Source organism: Phascolarctos cinereus, unplaced genomic scaffold (assembly GCF_003287225.1).
Source record: "Phascolarctos cinereus isolate Bilbo 61053 unplaced genomic scaffold, phaCin_HiC Scaffold_3;HRSCAF=262, whole genome shotgun sequence".
In the NCBI taxonomy this organism is placed as follows: domain Eukaryota; kingdom Metazoa; phylum Chordata; class Mammalia; order Diprotodontia; family Phascolarctidae; genus Phascolarctos; species Phascolarctos cinereus.
The window spans coordinates 147,946,336-147,959,674 of NW_027555736.1; the positions used below are offsets into that span (position 1 = coordinate 147,946,336).

General features: G+C 40.7%; 1 long non-coding RNA gene across 1 annotated transcript; it reads left to right on the top strand.

Annotated features, from left to right (window-relative positions):
* Window positions 1–1,876: 1,876 nt before the first annotated feature.
* LOC110208683 (uncharacterized) lies at window positions 1,877–13,003 on the top strand. The gene is made up of 3 exons (XR_002324606.2): window positions 1,877–2,259; window positions 9,247–11,088; window positions 12,413–13,003. It is a non-coding gene; the product is annotated as an uncharacterized LOC110208683 (long non-coding RNA).
* The last annotated feature ends 336 nt before the right edge of the window (window positions 13,004–13,339 follow it).

The following is a 13,339-nucleotide window of genomic DNA, read 5'->3' on the forward strand; positions in this document are numbered from 1 at the left end:
CCTCTTACCCTTCTCAGACTGTTTTCAGTGCAGCTCTAAAAGCCATCACTGAGGAAAGAAATCATTGTGATTAAGGGTCCATCTTTCATACCAGCCTAAGAGCAGCAGGATGCCCTCCTCCCCAGACCAGTGGTCCTGCTTCCAGTCCAGCCCTCACAGCCATCATCTGGGGAAGCAGCCCCTGTGGAGAAGGGGTCAACCATCCCCATTAACTGGCAGCCAACTAATTGCCCCTGCAGAGTAGACAAGCCAGCCTGGCCAAAGCAGAAAGGTACCCTGAGGGAGAAAAAGGAGGTGACAGCGTCCTGTTGTGCCAGTAAATCAGACTGCCCACTGCCTTAACCACCGTCTCTCTTTCCATCCTGAGGGAGACAGCCCAAGAGCCTTGGGAATGTCAATCTTCCCGCCCAGTGCCCACATCCAGCATGTTGGAGAGCAGCCCCTTTGAAGAGGCAGCCTGGTGGTTGGTCCTTCAGGAACCAGATACCAAAGACCCAGAAAAGAAGAGTCCTGGTCCCCAAAGACCTTGGCACTATCAAGTAGCCCAACACCAGAAAACAATAGGATTTTATTAGTGGAGATTCCGTTAAAAAAGCATAACTATTTGCTTGCCTTACGACGGAGACCTTCCATGCATCTGTTGTCTCCTCAATTAGCATGTGAGCTCTTTGAGAGCAGGGACTGTCTTCTTTTCCTTGCAGCATCCCCAGCACTTAGTGCATGTTATTTACACATATAAGCATTTAATACATTTTTATCCTTTCACTCATTCATTTATTCAGTTAGTGAATCATTTGAAGGCTCCCTTGTGTGATTTCTGTCCCTTTTTCAAGCGGCTCCTGATGCTGATTTAAGATTCCCCACCACCGCCACAAAATTTGGGGGTGATTTGCCTTAGAACCAGCAGCAAACTATAGGGGTACCTTACAATTCCCTTTCATCAGCTCACAATGTAATAGAGGGATAAGTGGACTGCCTACACAAATAACTTGGGTTACTGGAAACTGTGATAACTGCAAAGGTGAGGTCCAAAGTCCAAAATCCTTTGAGAAATCTGAGAAGGGAGAGATTGTTTTCATCTGGCAGAGGGAGGAGGGAGGAAGAACTTAGGCAAGACTTCACAGTGGAGGTGATACCTAAATTACACTTTGAAGGAAGGTAGCAACTTCAGTAAAGAGAGCGGGGATTCCATTCCAGGTATGGGTGTTGGCAGCGCATTTCTTTAAGGTATACACCCAAGGAGTCTCCTCTCCCTCTCTTTCCCTCCTCTCCCCCGCCCCCTCCCCTCTCTGCTTCCTTTTTCTCTCTTCTCTCAGTTCTGTTCTGTTCTGTTCTGTTCTGTTCTGTTCTGTTCTGTTCTGTTCTGTTCTGTTCTGTTCTGTTCTGTTCTGTTCTCTTCTCTTCTCCCCCTTCTCTTATCTTCTCTTCTCTCTTCTTCCTTCTCTTCTTTCCTTTTCTCTTCTCTTCTCTCCTTTTCTCTTACATCTCTTCTCTTCTCTCCCCTCTCTTCTCATTCTCTTCTCCTCTTCTTTTCTGTTCTCCTCTCTTTCTTCTTTTCAGGTGAGCATTTATTATATTCAATCATAAAGGACATTGTTTTTGTATATTAAAGCAAATAAATTAAAATTTAACTAAATTTAATTTTTAAATAATTAATACATTTTTAACAGTGCAAAGTCTCCTTTTAATTAAATCTTCCCCTTACCCTAAAATACAAAACAACTTTTACAGCCTTGTTCTCTTAGCTAAATTGGCATCTTTCCAACTAGGCCCTGCTCCTCTAGCACCTCACTTTGCCTTGAAGAGTGGGCAGTAGAGTTTAAGGACTAATGACCAGAGATACAGCTTTTAAAAATTTTAAATGTTAACTTTTTGCTTTCCTGTCCCATACCATCCAAAGCCTCAGGGACTAAGGCTGAGCCATGAAAAACAAGTGACTAGAATAGGCAAAGGGGGAAAAGGTCTAGTTGATTTTTCCCTAATCTGGAGTCCCTAGACAGATACTTAGGCAGAATCTTAACTGTTCCTCTTTCCTACTCTCCAGTACTCTCCAATCCATCCTACACACCACTGCCCTTTGATCGTGTGACTTTTCTACCCAAAAATCTTTCAGTAGCTCCATACTGCCTTTCAAAGAAACTATAAAGTGCTCATCCTGGCATTCAAGGCGCCTCCAAAATCTGGATACAGTCTACTTCCTGTGGATGGAAAGGAGGAAGATACACAGCCTGACAAAACCTGGGCTCTCAACAGGAGAAGGTGAGGCCATGAAAGAGGGTCTGGAAGAGGGTCTAGTGAGGCCCCAGGCTGTGGGACAGCTAAGTCACCAGAAATGCCTCTTTCTTCCTCTTGAGAAGAAGTCTGGAAACAGCAGAGGGGAAGTAAATGTGATATGCAAGCGCAGCAGGGATGTTATTGTTCAGTTCTTTTTCAGTCTTGTCTGATTCTTCGTGACTCTATTTGGGGTTTTCTTGGTAAAGATACTCGAGTGGTTTGCCATTTCATTCTCCAGCTCATGTGACAGATGAGGAAACTAAGGCAAACGGTTATTTGACTTGCCCAGGGCCATACAGCTGGTAAGTGTCTGAAGCCAGATTTGAACGCAGGAAGATGAGTCTTGCTGACTCTAGGCTTGGCACTCTATCCACTGTGCCTCCTAGCTGCTCAGCAGGAATAGTGGTCATCTATAGTAATGGGGGGTGGAGCTGGGAGGGGGAGCAATATCTCCCCAGAGACTGGGAAAGCACTCCTGTTCCTGGAGGTCTCTGGACCCTAGGCAACTCCACTATGGAAACGGGCCACTGGGACATCAGGTTATATCTAAACTTGCCTTTGATTCCAGGCAGTTGTTGTGGACAAAAGCATGAAGCCAGGAGAGAACGGGATGATGGGGGGTGGGGAGTGAATAGTAATCCAATTTAACTGAAACAGGATGTTTGGGAAAGGGGGGAATGAGAGATCAAAACCCATAGAGTATGGGTTGTGGACCTTAGAGATCACCTAAGCTGGAGGTATCAAACATGATGTAGGCAGGCCACAGTGCAGCCCACCAGATTAAAATGTAATTGATAAGTATTTAACAAAATAGATAAGAATACAACATATACTATGTGAATATGCAGTTTTATAAGTCAATGTATGGACAGCTAGATGGTGCAGTGGATAGAGGACTGGGACCTGGAGTCCTGGGTTCAAATCCAGCCTTAGACACTTGCTAGCTGTGTGACCCTGGGCAAGTTACTTAACCTCTATTTGCCACATTGGAGAAGAAAATGGCAAATCACTCTAGTGTCTTTGCCAAGAAAATCCCATGGACAAAGCCCATGGCTCTTGCAGAGTGGGACACAACTGTGATCAACAAAAAGTCAGTATGCTGCCACAGAAACCCTTATGTAGGGTTCAGTGGCCCACAACTCTAATCTAGGCCAACCCCTTCATTTTACAGAGGAGGAGACTGAGGTCTAGAGAGGGGTAGTCATGAGGGGAGATCACCCAGGTGTTAAGTAGCAGATCTTGGATTCTAACCAAAGCCCTCAGGTCTCAAAGTCAATGTTTGTTTGTTTCTAGTGACTCACAAAATTGAAAAGAGAGAGAGGATCCAGATTCTGGAGAGCCTTGAATGCCAGCATGAGGAGTTAAAACTCCTCATTTGTTGGCAATGGGCAGCCACTGAAGGTTTTGGATAAAGGACTGACATGATGAGAGGGCAGTGGCATGTAAGATGGATTAGGGAGTGTTGGCAAGGTAGAAATCAGAAAGACCAGTTAGGCTATTACAATAACCTAGGGGAGATACGAGTTTCTGAACTAGAATGGTTACAATGGAAGTTGAAAGAAGGCAATGAATGAGAATGATTGTCAAAGTGGAAGCTTGGCCAGCAATTAGATGTGATGAGGAGGAAGGGAAGGAGAGAGAAAAGTTAGGGATGACTCCATTGTTATGAGCCTGTGTGATTGGGAACCCTGGGTACCCTGAAGAAAACTAGGTGGGAGGGAAAAATAGTGATGTCAGTCTGGACATGTTGAGTATGAAGTATGGGGGGGCACATATGGGGAGAAAAGTCTAACTTCTTGGAAAATGCGGAGTAATCTATTTGGGTTTTTTTGTTTGTTTTTTTGGTGAGGCAATTGAGGGTAAGCGACTCGCCCAGGAGTCAACACAGCTAGCAAGTATTATGTGTCCAAGGCCAGATTTGAACTCAGGTCCTCCTGACTCAAGGGCCAGTGCTGTATCAACTGCCCCACCTAGCTGCCCCAGAGTCGTCTGGGAATTCAGAACTAGAACTCTGGGGGAGAGATAGGGGCTGGATATAAAGATTTGAGAAACACCTACACTGAGCTAATCACTGAAGACATGGAATTTTATGAAATCTCATTAGATTGCAAGGTCCTTAAGAGCATGGGCTGTCTTTGGCCTTCCTTTTGTATTTCCAGCATTTAGCATGTAGAAGGGTCTTCAGTAGGTGCTTGTTGCTGAGATCACTATGGAAGAGAGTAATACACAGAAGAGGAAAGAGTCAAGGACAAAATCTTGGGGAACATTTATTTTTATTTATTAATTTTCTTACATTTAATTTTCATTTTATTTTTTCTCAATTACATGTAAACAAAAATTTTAAACATTTATTTAAAAATTTTTTTTAGTTCCATATTCTCTCCCTCCCTTACTCCCCCCTCTTCCTTCCTTGAGAAGGCAAGCAATTTGATATAGATTATACATGCACAGTCATGCAAAATGTATTTCTGTGTTAACTACGCTGCAAAAGAAAATACAGACCAAAAATCCCCCCCAAACCCCAAGAATAATAAAATAAAAAATAGTATGCTTCAATCTTCATTCAGATTGCATCAGTTCTTTGTCTGGAGGTAGATAGCATTTTTCATCGTACGTCCTTCAGAATTGTCGTGGATCGTTGTATTGCTGAGAATAGGTTAAGTCGTTCATAGTTGTTGAACATATAGTACTGCTGTTATTGTGTACAATGATCTTCTGGCTCTGCTCACTTCACTCTGCAGCAATTCATATAGATCTTTCCAGGTTCTTCTGAAATCATCCTGCTCATCATTTCTTAAGCATAATAGTATTTCATCACAATCACATACTACTTATTCAGATGGCATCCCCTCAATTTCCAATTCTTTGCCACATACAAAAAGAGCTACTATAAATATTTTTGTACATATAGAATCTTTTCCCTTTTCTTTGATCTCTTTGGGATATAGACCTAGTAGTGGCATTGCTGGGTCAACAGATATGTACAGTTTTATAGCCCTCTGGACATGGTACCAAATTATTCTCCAGAATGGTTGGATCAGTTCACAACTCCACCAATGATGCATTGGTGTCCAAATTTTCACACATCCTGTCCAACATTTTTCATCTTCCTTTTCTGTCATATTAGTCCATCTGACAGGTGTGAAGAACAGGGACAGGAAGGGGCAGGAAAATGAGAAACCAGAAAAAGACACAGTAAAGGGGTGGGCAGAGATCATGTAACTTTTCCAGTTTCAGTTTTCTCACCTGTAAAAATGAGGAAGTTTGTGGGTTTTTTTCTCTATTTCTTTTAACATTTTTTTTTGCAAAGGATTGCTTGAGGCAAAGATTAATGGGTAAAGGATATATTTGGATATGAATGTTATGTAAGAAAGACATCAGCAAGAATAATTTTTTAAAAAAATATATAAATTGTTGTAATTGATCACTTCTAACATCCTTTTTATCTTTAAGCATCCCAACTGGCAAATGAGAATGAAAAACACAGGGTAGGAAGAGAAGCAGGAGATTTCAGCATCAAGGCTCTGGCTGTTTCTCAGCCTAATGTATTTTCCTCTTCTGGTTTGGTCCCTCCCTCTTCTGTTTTCTTCCCTCCCAGGGCAGGAATGTGTCCACACCCTATATTTTCTCTTAGTGTTGTTTATGCCATTCCTGGAGAACCGAGAGCACACATTGCCCTGTGCATTGTTCAGTATTTGTCAGCATTTTTTAAGTGTTTGTTACTGAGAACACAAAGACAAAAATGAAACAGAGCCTGCCCTCAAGTAGCTTATAGTCTCACAGGAGGACCATCTTGCTCCCATAGGAGTATAGGCAATTGTGCATGAAGCATATACAATATAATTTCCAGGGGAAGTGTCAGCAGCTAAGGGCTCAGGAGGTGGTATTTGAGCTGTACTTTGCAGGGAGCTTGGGTATTCTGAGAGGCTGACCTGAGACAGAGTAAAAGAAGGGGTACATTTCAGGAATGGGGTGAGAGCCTATGCAAAGGCATACAGGTGGGAAATGAGGTGTGTGAAGAAGTGGAAGAAGGCCATTTTGTCAAGGGAAACAATAAACCTTGAAAGACTGGAAACAGGTTGTGTCTAGCTGATAGAGCACTGCACTTGGAGTCAGAAAAGAGGCGGTTTTGATCTTTCCTCTGATACTTACTAGTTTTGTCTGACCTTTGACAAGTCACTTCACATTTCTGAGCCTCAGTCTCCTTTTATGTAAAACAAGGATAATAATAACACCTACTTTACAGAGCTGTGGGGATTAAATGAGAGCATTAGAGGGCAGCTAGTTGGCACAGTGGATAGAGTGCTGGGCCTGGAGTCAGGAAGACCTGAGTTCAAATCCAGCATCAGATATTCACTATCTAACCCAGGGCAAATCACTTAATCTCTATCTGCCTCAGTTTTCTCAACTGTAAAATAGGGATAGCAGTAATCCCTGCCAAAGGGGTCTGTGACACAGAAAAGGCTGAGATTCCCTAAACTAGAGGAAGGGCCTGCTTCCAAACGCAGTGGTTTCCCTCTCCCTGGAGGTATTCAGCTAGAAGTACGGCCATTTATCGGGGATGCTGGAGAGATTACTTCTCAGGTAGGCATTGACCTAGATGTCTTCCAAAAGCCATCAGAGATTCGGTGATTCTGGGACATCCTTCTCCTCCTCCCATCCGCAGTTCTTTAGGAATGCAGCGTGAGCCGGGCAAAGGAGATCAGCCAGATGGAATGCTGGAGAGCCTCCAAGTCCCAATGCGTTCCCCAGTCTCCACCGCCACCCCCCTCCGGGGCTCCACCTCCAACTCCCACCCCTCTCGGGGCAGAACAAAGTGCAGTCCTGCCGGCTAGACATTCCAGCGCACTTAAAACATCTTGGTTGCTGCAGCTCTCAGCCTAGGCTGCTCACAGCCCTTCTCTTACCGTTCAGGAAGCTGTGCCAAGTCCCCTAATGCCCCTTCCAGATCCCGCAGATTGCCCAGCAGGGGAGCAGAGACATTTGGGGAGTATGTAGAAGCAGTTGAACTAAAGAATTTTTCTCTCCTGTTTCCTCCTCCTCTAGAAAACAGGCACTGGGGAGCTGGGGAGGCGGGGTGAAGGGGGACCAAAATTGGAACCTAGTTGTGTTTGAGATCAAGGTGTTTTGAGAAAACTCTGCGTTCTCGGTACCATGATTTAGCGGCACTGCGGAGAGGTGAAGCTGAGAACCCAGAGCTGGGTAGTGAATAGAGAACCGACTTGGCTGAGGAAGTCCAAGATTCCAATCCTGCCTCAGACACTTATTAGTTGGGTGACCCTGGGCAAGTCACTTCATCTCCCTAGGGCTCAGCTTCCTCCTCATCTGTAAAATGAGGACTTTGGAGTCTTACTCATTTATACCTCAAGCTGAATTAAGGGTCTCAGAAAAGGTTTGGATAGAGGGGAGTCTTATGGCACTGGGTTCCTGAAAGTCAGTTGGGGGGCCACTAGGAGGCAGGGGTAGGAGGTATGGTTGGAAAAGGGATGCAGAATACACAGGCCAAGTATTTTTTTTTCAGCAGCTTTCTGTATAGTTCATGGTTTTGAAAATTTTTTTAAATATTCTTTTTTTATTCCATTTAAGTTTATTTTTCCCAATTACATGTAAAATACAATTTTAACATTTTTTTTGAGTTCCAAATTCTCTCCCTCCCCTCTTCCTTTCTTGAGAAGGCAAGCAATTTGATACAGGTTATACATGTGCGGTCATGCAAAACATATTTTCATATTAGTCATGTTGTGAAAGAAAACACATACCAAAAAAAAAAAGAACCAAGAAAAATAAAGCAAAAAAAAAAGTATGCTTCAATCTGCATTCAGACTCCATCAGTATTTTTTCTCTGAAGGTGGATAGCATTTTTCATCATGAGTTCTTTGGAATTGTCTTAGGATCATTGTATTGCTGAGAATAGCTAAGTCATTCACAGTTGGTCATTGTACAGTATTGCTGTCACTGTGTACAATGTTCTCCTGGTTCTGTTCATTTCACCTTGCATCAGTTCATGCAAGTCTTTCCAGGTTTTTCTGAAAGCATCTTGCTCATCATTTCTTATGGCACAACAGTATTTCATTACATTCGTATGCCACAACTTGTTCAGCCATTCCTCAATTGATGGGCATCCCCTCAATTTCCAATTCTTTGCTACCATTGAAAGAGCTGCTATTAATATTGTTGTACATATAGGTCCTTTTCCTTTTTGTTTTTTGATCTCTTTGGGATAAAGACCTAGTAATGATATTGCTGGGTCAAAGGGTATGCATGGTTTTATAGCCCTTTGAGCATAGTTCCAAATTGCTCTCCAGAATGGTTGAATCAGTTTACAACTCCACCAACAGCACATCAGTGTCTCAATTTTCCCCACATCCCCTCCAACATTTGTCATTTTCCTTTTCTGTCCTATTAAGCAATTTGACAGGTAAGTGGTGGTACTTCAGAGTTCTTTTAATTTGCATTTCTCTAATCAATAGTGATTTAGAGCATTTTTTTTTCATATGACTATAGATATTTTTGATTACTTCATATGAAAATACCTGTTCATATCCTTTGACCATTTATAAATTGGGGAAATGACTTGTATTCTTATAAATTTGACTCAATTCTCTATATATTTGAGAAATGAGGCCTTTATCAGAGAAACTTGCTGTAATCCTTTTTTTCAAGTTGTATGATTACTGTGTATTTCCCTCTATGCAGGTTAGGTATTCTGAAAGCAGACTTAGCTATCAAATTTGAATTTTTACAAAATCACCAAATCTCAGAGTTGAAAGAACCTCAGAGGTCACTGAGTCCAAGCCAGGGGGAAAAAAATCCCCACTCCAACATATACAGTAAGTGGTCATCCAGCCTTTGCTTGAAGTTTTCTCCAAAGAAGGAAACTCACTGCAGCCTAAGGCAACTCATTCCACTTTGGGGTAGCTCTGTTCTTTAGGAAATTCTCTTGATATCAGGTTTAAATTTGTTCTTTTGCAGGTTCCTGCCTTCGCCTCCTACCTTCTGGAGCTAGACAGAGCAAATCTAGCCTTTCTGCCAGATGATAGCCTTCCAAGGACTGAAAGACAACCACCATGTCGCCTGCATGGAAGAGTCTTCTCCAGGCTGAACATCCCAGTTCTTTCAAGAAATCCTTCTATGGCATGAATTTAGAGTTCTTCATCATCTGGCTTGCCTTAATATTAATTATATGATGATTATATTAATTAATTGTATTATAATCATGCACAATGATTTTATTATAATTTTATGCATGATTAATATCATGAATCTCTTGTTCTTCTCCCTCTCTCTTCCACCATCTCTTCCTCATCCTCCTTAGCTCCTTATCTTCTTTCCTCATGTTCCTCTTAATTTCTCCTTCACTTCCTATTCCCTTGTCCCTGACGATGGTTAGTTCTGCCATCTCTAACCCTAATTATGTTGAGACAATTGGCAGGTGTGTGGTTCAAATGCCATCCACCTCATCTAGTGGTTTTGATTTACTGCTGGTTTTGCCTCTGGATGGTCAAGCATCATCAAATCTCTCCTTGTGTTGCTCAGCATTCTGGCTAATTTTCAGTTTGGTGCTTAAGATTTGCAACTCATACATAAGGCCCTCCAGAAATCCCATGCCCACAGGGTAATGACAGAGTTCACAGTTCTGTCTTGTGTTCAGTTTCTTGCAGAAAACTGGCTTTTTTTTCTTGGTTTTTTGTTTTAAAAGGGCCAGTAAGAGAGTAATTCTGTTACATCATTCAATTCTGGCATTCAACAGTTTGGCCCAAGATATTATTAGCTAGTGGGTTTGGAGGTGTTTTTAAAAAATGCTTTCCTGATCCCCATGTGCAGACTTTTATTGTTCTACAAGTCTAAAATGCAATAAATGGGGGGGGGTAGAGAATTTAAAAGCCACTTTAGCCATAGATGCAAATATAACCAAACCCTTAATAGATGCCGAAGGTCTTTTTATTGAGGAATATTTGTTCAGTAGCCCTGTAGCAATTAAAACAACAACCAACAAAACTATGGGCATTAAATAAATGCAAAAAAACTTTTCATCTGGCTCTGGGGTAGAATAGTGCCTCAGAAGAGGAAACAAGAAGTTAGCATTTTTGCAAATATAGGATAAAACTACCTTGAAAAGGGGGGTGGGGGGAAGCCCAACCTTCTCTAAACAAAAGTTTTGCCAAGATCAGAAATCATTTCTGCAGTTGTTTACAATGCTTGGGCAGCCCTTCCAAAATCAATACTGGCGGCTGCTGGCTCCACGTTTCTGTTGCATATTATTTGCCATCGGCCATCACAAGGGCATCCATAATAGCTCTGTCCTGGAACTATTTCTGGGATTAGGTTCACTCGCTTGAAAAACAAACTCTGGCAATAACTCAGTCATCCCCAATAAAAATCCTAGTTTTCGAGGCCCTAATCAAGTTTTCCAGAACAGCCATCCAAATTAGAAACGGCATGCAGAATATTTGACTCAGGAGGACCAGATTGTACTTTTTCATTTGAGAGGTGCCAGCATGGAAACTTCCATTGCCCTCCAATGATTAGTTCACTGATTGCCAAAACAATCCAGTTCTGTCTAGGGGGCACGGTACCCTGCCTGTGTGAAAATTCTGAAACCCAAGACCCTTCCTTTTAATACTTCTTTCTCTGACCCAAGAGAGTACTTCATTTTTGCCAAGAAATCACAGTGAAAAATTCTCACTGTGCATTATTTTAAGGTGCAAGAGAAATCCTCAAGATAAAGTTGGCCCTTCCAACCAGGTTCAAAGTTACTTTCAGCTACTGGGTGAAATCTTGCGCTTGCAGCTGACCAGATTTCAAATATGAAAGGTAAGCCCCTAGCCATGCTGGATAGGTGAGCTATTCCTTAGCACAAGGGTTCTTCCCCTGTGATCAACTGACCCCAAAAGGGTCCACGGATAGTTTTCAGGAAGTCCATGAACTTGTGCTTTTTATTTTTATTTTTTGGCTTTTTAAAAAATAATATTTTATTTTTCCCCAATTACACAATTTTTAGCATTTGTTTTTAAAAATTTTGAGTTCCAAATTCTCTCCCTCCCCTCCCTCCTCTTTGAGAGGGTAAGCAATTTGATATAGGTTACACATGTGCAATCATGCCAGAATTTCAAAAAATATTTTTATAATTATATTTTAATATAATTGGCTCCTTTGTAAGACTATGTATTTATGCATTTAAAAATATTGTTCTAAGAAAGGATATATGGGTTTACCCAGATTGCTAAGAGGGACTAAAAGGTCAGTAACCCCTGATTTATCAAATTTTGCTGCAAACCTTTTAGGCAAAAATCATCTCACAGAGCCATAGGATGTTAGACTAAATGGATGGAAGAAAGGAAATTAGCATTTTATGGAGCACCTACTACATTCTAGGCACTATGTTGAATGCTTTACAAGTATTATCTTATTTGATACTCATGATGAGATGGGTGCTATTTTATCCCTATTTTACAGTTGAGAAAACTGAGGCAGAGGTTAAGTGACTTGCCCAGGGTCACACAGCTAATAAGTGTCTGAGGATGGATGTGAACTCAGCTCATCCTGACCCCAGGCCCAGCACTCCATCCACTGCACTTTTTAGCTGCCTGAGGAATCTTAGAGGTCATCTAATTCAACCTCCTCATCATATAGTGGGATAGTAGAAAGAGCTTTGGACTTGGAGTCAGAAGGACCTGAGTTTGAGGCCCAGCTTTACCCACTCACTTGCTGTGTGAACATGGGCAAGTCATGTCTCCTTTCTGAAAAATGAGAGAAGGGGGAGGTCTCTTCCAACCAGGGGTGGGTGGGCAAATGTTTAACAATCAGCTCTTTAAGAGAAAACATATGCACAAAATGACACGCTTTTAACCTGCCTTAACAACATTTTCTTCATCACTAGAGTAGCTCCCTCATTCTCTTCCATTCCCTTCTAATTATATCTAATCACTTATGTCATCATGTGTTCAAAAAATTACAAACATTTGCATTTGCCTGGCAGTTTGAAAACACTGATCTCAGTGCGCATTACAAGCCATCTTGAAACCGTCACAAACATTCTACAGAAAGAAGCTTTATTTTGCTTCTCATTCCAGAATTAGAGCTATTTTTCTATTTATATTCATTCTCCATTTATGTTTATTATTCTTCTATTTGGCAGATTCTCAGATGAACTGGTTGGCATCACTGAAGAGTTGTTCAGCAGAGTTTCTATGAGACTGTAACCAACACACCAGTAGTACAAGAGAAGAAACATCTGAGGAGTTTCTCTTCTCACATTAGTTTACATATAAACATTGTTTAAAACAAAGCAATATATGTAATTGATTGTTAAGTACATTTATCAATAACATAACACTTGTTATTAGCCAGAAGAAAAGTAAATATTTTGTGTTGTAAATAGCTATTCATTCAATCAATTGGTTAGGTGGTTAAAAATTTTTAAATGAATTTCTATCCTTCAACAAGAGACCCTGCAGAACTCTCCTACTATTTTCAACCATGTATTTGTGTGAGCAAGCATTTTCACTTTATTCTTGTTTTAAACAAAAACACAAGAATAAACTTGATGCAGAATCAAATTTAAGACTGTATTTATCCTGTGTTGAGCCAAATATTGCAAATCTTTGTTCAAATAAAAAGTCTAACATTGAAATTAAGTTTATATATGATTGTTATATTGTATTAAATATCTTCCAAGTTGTAACTTATTTAATTTAAAATGTTATTTATATTCAACAAAAATTTGTAAAATGCATTTAATATGAAGTCTTTCAGATAATAATAAGTGTAAGAGGTCTTGCTATACTACTTGTAATTCTTACAAAATATTTGTTCTATAAATATAAATATTCTACATAAAATATTTGTAACTATTTTATAGTTGGAATTATTTCATTTTATATTTAAAGTTTTCATAATTATAGGTAGAATAAAATTTTATAGGTTATAACCATAATTATATAATGCAAAATTTTAATTAGAAGGTTTTGAGGGGCAAAATTTATCATTGTAGTTATTATAAGCATTTAATGAATAAATCTAGGACAGCTAGGTGGTGCCGTGAATAGAATGCCAAGCCTGGAGT